Genomic DNA, 6,534 nt, shown 5'->3' with positions numbered 1-6,534 from the left:
TATCTGAACTGAATCATCCCAAGTTGCTAGAGGTATAACAACCCTGAAAGAGCTTTCTTCTCTCATTCTATAACACATATAGCAAATTATTATTGAATTTTGTGGATATTGGTAATTCTGATTCTCAACCTTACTGTTCCTAAACTTTGCTACTGACTTTGACATTTCATTCTTCTGTTCCCAAAGGAAGACGTGCAGAGGTCCTCAAATTAGCCTTACCCCAAGCTGTAATTTCCACTGAGCACTCTCTTCTGGTCAGGACACAGCACGGGTCTCCAGGAAGCAGAGCTTGTTACTGTATGCCCAGAGCCGTGCTCCTGTGGCAGCAGCGCTTCAGGACTTGAGCTAGTTCAGGCCGTGCCAAACAAAAAAAGGATGCCAAGTACCAACAAGACCTAGCAGCTGTCAATAAATTCTGAATGTAAGTATGAGCATGACTGAGCTTTTCAGCATATTTATTCATATCAGTAACTTTTCCTGAGTGTCATGAAAAACACTATGTCAGGCAGCAGAATGGGACCCACACTACCTTCACAGAATCATAGACTCACAAAATCCTTTGAGTTGGAAGGGGCCCTTAAAAGCCTTCTAGTCCAACTCCCCTGCAATGAACAGGGACATCTACAGCTAGATCAGGTGCTCAGAGCCTCAACCAGCCTGACCCTGAGTGTCTCCAGGGATGGGGCATTCACCACCTCTTTGAGCAACCTGTTCCAGTGTCTCACCACCCTTCTTGTAAAAAACATCTTCCTTATGACCGATCTAAATCTCCCACCATTTAGTTTGAAACCATTTCCACTTATCCTGTCACAGAAGACTCTGCTAAAGAGACTGTCCCCTTCATAGAGCCTGCCTTGAGATACTAACTACCTGTACAAACGATAGAAGATTCCTATATTTTAGCATTTACCTTATGTATGTGAGCATTGACCTTATCAGTGTACACATTAACCTTAGAGATGTAAGAGACTGCTTTTTTTCATTGTTTGTTAGTTACAAAACCTTCTTTTCAAAAACATTTGTAAATACTTATTCCATTATTTGCAAGCACTAACCAAACACAGGCTTGTCTGCTCCGAAGGCCAGAGCAGGAAGGTGAATCCAGTGGCTGCAATAGTCTCAACCTAAAAAAAAAAAAAAAAAAAAAAGAGGAAATAAAAGTGCTTGGCAATTTAACTGAAGTCTTATAACACAAAGAAAAAAACATATAGAGTACTTTGTATTTCTCAAAGGCCAGATTTGCCTTTCTTTAGAAATTCATAATGAAGTAGGTTCAGCAAACCTCCCTCCATCCCTCCCCAAATCTCTTTGCATCAGGTAAAATTGAAATCTTATTAACCTGAGCTAAACATAGCCTGCTTCAACTGGATGGAAGGCTTCTACAGGGATAAATGCCATCTCTACAGAGTGTTCTCCCCGGCTGGTCAGGTCCCCAGGTTAATGCATATAAATAATGCTTTTGATTTATGTTATAGGCAGCTGTAACAGATGAATGGCTTTAATTTACCAAGCTAGCAAATCAGCATTTTTTTTTTAAAACAAAAACTAAATTCCTTTCTTGCCCCTGCAATTGAGAAGGCTTAGAAAGGCTTACTACATGGACTCTGTAGCTGATCCCTAACTCAGAGGAATTGTGACTGTCCCCACTGAAAATGATGGCTGGTTTGTGCATCTGTTAGTAAAGGCGTCACCTATCAGTTGCTCATGGAGACAAAGTACACAGTAAATAAATCCCTGATGGTATTTGTCTGAATATCTGCTATGTTTGAAATGTCAAGCAGAGAACTTTCACTCAGAATTCAGCCTTCCTCATCTCTAATTAATCTCACCAAAATCTTGCATCACAAATGAAGGCTGGAGTAATGTTCCTGCAGCTTTTACCAGCTGGTTTTTGCCAAATATTTAGCATTCTCAAATCCACTGAATTCAACTGCTTCAGTTGCCAAAATAAGGTTTATGTATGAAATACTACCTTTGACACCCTTAGAGGCTGACAGCCTTACAAAGCAAATGCACCAGACCAACAACCCAGAATTAAAGGAACATTCTGCCGGCCACTGGCCTGTTTCCATACCCCATACTCAGGACAGTAATCAGGTGTAGTAAGGAAATTATCTGTATCCTGCTTGCTTTTCCTGTTGGTGATACCAATTTTCTGTAACCATCACTTAAATTTACCGAGGAGTGTATCATCTGAGATGTGTGAGTATGTACTTCTAAATAGCTTGGAACAGACATAACTTCCCCTTATTGCACCATTCCTTTCTTATTTGGAAATGTGGTGCTTTGTCAACCTGATGTGATCTTTGCTTTCTGTTATTACTATCAGATGTTTCTTTCACCCTGCTTCATCTGGAGTTTGTATAGACGTAATAAACATCAGTACGGATGATGTTCTTCGGATCACGAGTCCTACAGTCTGAGTCTCCACAGTACCAAAATATCAACACCCCAAAGTCCTGGTTGTGTGTAACTGAAAGAAAGAACTAACAGGACATTTAATCAGGATACTTCTACTGATGGCAATACTCTTCTTTTGTATTTTCTTAGACATCCTTTGCAATGTGATTTGATGAGAAGAAATAGTACGTCTAACAAGAAAAGCCACTTTCCTTAGTTCTTCTGTCATAAAAGAAGAAACATCTTTGGTGTTTTACTTCTCCTTTTCAAACCAGTAAGCAAAATAATGAAAACAAAAACCACATATCTCAACCTTGCTCATTCTTTAACGTGTTCAACTAATTTCCATTAGGATCATGCTTATTGTTGAATTTTTATTTTATTATCATATATCCCAAAGTAATTATGGCTACAGAGGAATAAGACTGCCTGAATTAGCAGAGAGCAGAGTTTCCAATTAAAATACGTATTTTTAATTTTTTTGGCAGGGATCACAAGATGGTGCTATTACACATGGCCCTGAATATCAATCTTCATCTCCTTTTAGACATTTAAATAATTCTTTATTGTAAGAAGAAACACTGTGTTACATTAGAGTGCATTTGAGATTTTGTTTTTCTCAGAATGTCTATTGTAAGTACTTATCTCATTTCCAGGTCTGAGATATAGTTTCTTAGTAAAATAAGTTTGCCAGAGAGTCTGTCTCACTGAGTCATTGGAAATGGAAGCAGATATTTAAGGGTGCCAGGCACACAGTTCTATATAGTTTTAATTTGGGGCTTTCTAGTTCAAAACTCAGGAATAAGAAGGCCAAGTTTTTCCATATCTTTTAATCATTGCAAGTGACCAGTAATCTAAAATTAAAGCAATGAAACCAAGCTATACAAGGAAATAGACCTGCTATATAATCTGCATAGTGTATCTGGGTTTCATTTTACTACACTGGTTTAATAGCTTATTACAGCAATCCAGCTGGTGTTCCAGGAATAGATCACTTCACTGCTATGAGTGGGATTTTTTTTGTTCTCACATTTATCAAATATTCTGGCCAGCTGGCAGTCTTTGCATGCTTGGCTTCATACTGCACCAGTCCCAGTGAGTACAAATAATCTATAAAACCTTGATGTGGAGGATTAGATAGGTTCTAAGAGGACATCTGTGAAAATATGGGTGAAAACCTTTGGAGACTTCTGCAGTCACTTGCCAAAGGTGTGTCTGTTTCTTTTCCACATGGCAGGGTATTATGTAACAACACACAATAATGCACTTGCCTGCAGAGAGTCAGAGAAAATAAATTGAAAACATATAATTAAACAGCACAGGAATATGGTTTTACCATATGCAGAATACCATTCAAAACCTGCTGCTTAGTGAAGGGCTCATATGAAAACCAGGAGGAAAATATCATATTTTCCATTTCTTTTCCTTTTTAGTTAGGAACAGATACGGGATCCTCTTGTCAAAGGCTTAACTGAAATTTAGGCCTGGCATTCTGCTCTGCCAACCCAACAAATATCATCACCCTCTAAAGAATGTGGTTAGCTTGGGAAGCTTTCATATACAGACTATAAAAGCAACTTTACCAGGTGCTACATTTTAAAACCAAAGCAAAACAGAAACACTGATTGAGCTACTAAAATAGAGGATGAAAAGAGCAAACCTTTTTTGCTTTCTTCTGACCTTTCAATCCTTATTCAGTACACTGCAAGGTGAAGGGCTTCTACTAAGGAGAATGTAAGTAACTTACTCCCACGATCTGAAAATCTAAAACACCCACTCCAAACAGGAGAGTGGAGCAGGTGTGCTTTGAGGTTATGACTGAAAAGCAAACAGAAATAAACTAAGGAGCATCACATTGTGACCCGTCAGAAGTCTAGTAAATATCCTCAGGTGCTGTTGTTTAAAGGAGAAATGCAAACTGGGGAAGGAAGAATCTGGTTTGCAATTGAAATTCAAATTGAAGGGTTTATGTGTAGGCATCTTGCTTCAAAATACGGTCTGTAGAGTCAGCACAGCTGACCTATATCCACTAGCAGCAGGGCTCAACCCTCCCCTTCCCCCCCTCCCTACACAAGTGTTTATCATCCTTATCTGCCTTGTGGAGAACGTTGCCCGGCCTCACACTGCACCCCAGGAACATCTGAAGCACCTTCAGGTCCAGCATCATACCTGCCAGTCCCTGAGGAGAGCTGACTCCAGCTGAGGCAGCGCACCTAGCAGCTGGAAGAGTACTATTTAAACTATACATACTGCACACTTACCAGAGAGTACAACTCTCACTCATCTGTTCTAGTGTGGATATGAGGATTTCATACGTGAGTGACTGAAGTTGAACAGGAGTTCCTGGGGTGTGTGGTTGGGCTGAGTCAGATCTGAAACAAATCTCCTTCCTGGTACCCACAGATTGCTGCAGGATGGGAAACAAAGGGCTGAAAGGGAGAACGGGGAAACTATCTTCAAAAGCATAACCAAATTAAAGCACTAATGCCTAGACTTTTCAGGGCAGTTCAAATGGAATTAGATACTTTTTGGCTGGGCTGCAGACTTTTTTTCTGGATATCTGTTTTATGGTGAACTGAATTGAATTTCTCCATTCATTTTCATTGCCTAGACCTTTTTTTAATATAGCAAGAACCTGGACACAAGTATATCCCAAATGTGTCTTAGTCTGGAAACGGATGCCCTCCATCCAAGAATGTGCAAGTGTAATACTAAAAAGTATAAGGCAGGAACTGAACAGGTGCTGCTACAAATTGAAACCTATGAGCATGTGTAACATATGAATAGGGCAATTAGTGAGTTAAAATGTGTGTGAGGGAAGATGATTTCCAACAGCAAATGCATGTTATACTGTATATGGGCCCCGGTGCAGTGCCAGAAAGGAGAGACACATCGCTGAGGTTAGACCCACCTGTGTGCCCTGTCAATAGCATTACGTTTGTCAGTCAGACCAAGCAGAAACAAGCAGAAGTAGAAAGTGAATTCATGTCTCACATCTCCCTAGAGCGCTGCCAGCCTCCCAGCATCAGCTGTCACCCTGCACAGTGCCATGTCACTGCTCGCCCACTGTCAGTGAATCTCAGTGCGGACTACAGTTCGTGTCCCCAGGAGCAGGAGCTCCAGTGATGGCACCAGGATCACTGGTGGCCCAATGGAGGAGGCTGGGTTACCTTTTGTTCCCTGTGAGCTGGGCTATCTTAGAAGCAGCAAGATGCATCAGTACTTACGTAAGAATGAAATATACACTCTAATTAACAGATTAATAATACCTCTAGCTTTCAGCAGCGTATTTTCAGCCCTACAAAAGTTTCATTTCACACTGGCTAATATCAGATGTCTTGTACAATTTTTTTCAAAGTCAGATACCATCCACAGCATGAGTTGTACTGTTTAATACACTCAGAGCAGATATGGATTCTTTTTCTTTATTTATTTTTTCTATCTATGCACACACACAAAAAGATAACAACTAGTCTTCTGAAAAATGTAGTCCAAGACTGAATTTTAAAAATATTTTTAACTCAAGCTGGTTGGAAAGACAAAAGTAAATCAAATGTAGGAAAGTTTAAAAATATGTCCAGAAAACAAATATTTTCACATTTCCTTTTTTTAGCTTCAATACAGTTTTGGTTTTGAGTATGAATTTCACAATTACTATATTGTATATTTTTCATTATTTTATATTTCTTCTATAAAGGAGAAATTCTATGAATCTATCTCAGAATAATTGATTTTCTGGTTTATGTTGAGGATAACATCTTCCTTATTTATGGAAATCTGGGAAAGCCATTCTCAACAATTGCTGTTTCTTGATAGACAATTTAATATATAGGGCACGACCCAAATGCTTAACAAATTTTAGCAGCATCACTGCAAAACAATATGTTTCTACTAACATAGACTCACAGCACATGCATTTTGCCAGAGAATTCTTGAGGGTGTTGTTCAGCTCTGTATTTTTCCAACTGCAAAAGTAAACATTTGCCAGAAAAGCAAAAGGAAAAGTTCTAAAGCTGTGGTATATAGCCCACCACAGTTCAACTGAAATCTTATAGATAATTTCTTCAGGATTTCTCCCTGTTTCTTGCTGCTCAGCTCACCTTATGGAAGGAAAAAAAAAAAAAGGAAAACAAA

The 6,534-nt window shown here is 39.2% G+C and overlaps 1 long non-coding RNA gene across 1 annotated transcript; it reads right to left on the bottom strand.

Annotated features, from left to right (window-relative positions):
- LOC110401028 lies at positions 210-4,168 on the bottom strand. Its single transcript, XR_002440205.1, has 3 exons — positions 4,061-4,168; positions 1,056-1,124; positions 210-402 (listed from the first exon to the last, which is right to left on the bottom strand). It is a non-coding gene; the product is annotated as an uncharacterized LOC110401028 (long non-coding RNA).

Source organism: Numida meleagris, chromosome 1, assembly GCF_002078875.1.
Source record: "Numida meleagris isolate 19003 breed g44 Domestic line chromosome 1, NumMel1.0, whole genome shotgun sequence".
Lineage (NCBI taxonomy): Eukaryota > Metazoa > Chordata > Aves > Galliformes > Numididae > Numida > Numida meleagris.
Note: the sequence above shows the minus strand (reverse complement) of the source record. Positions and strands in the feature narration are given on the sequence as shown.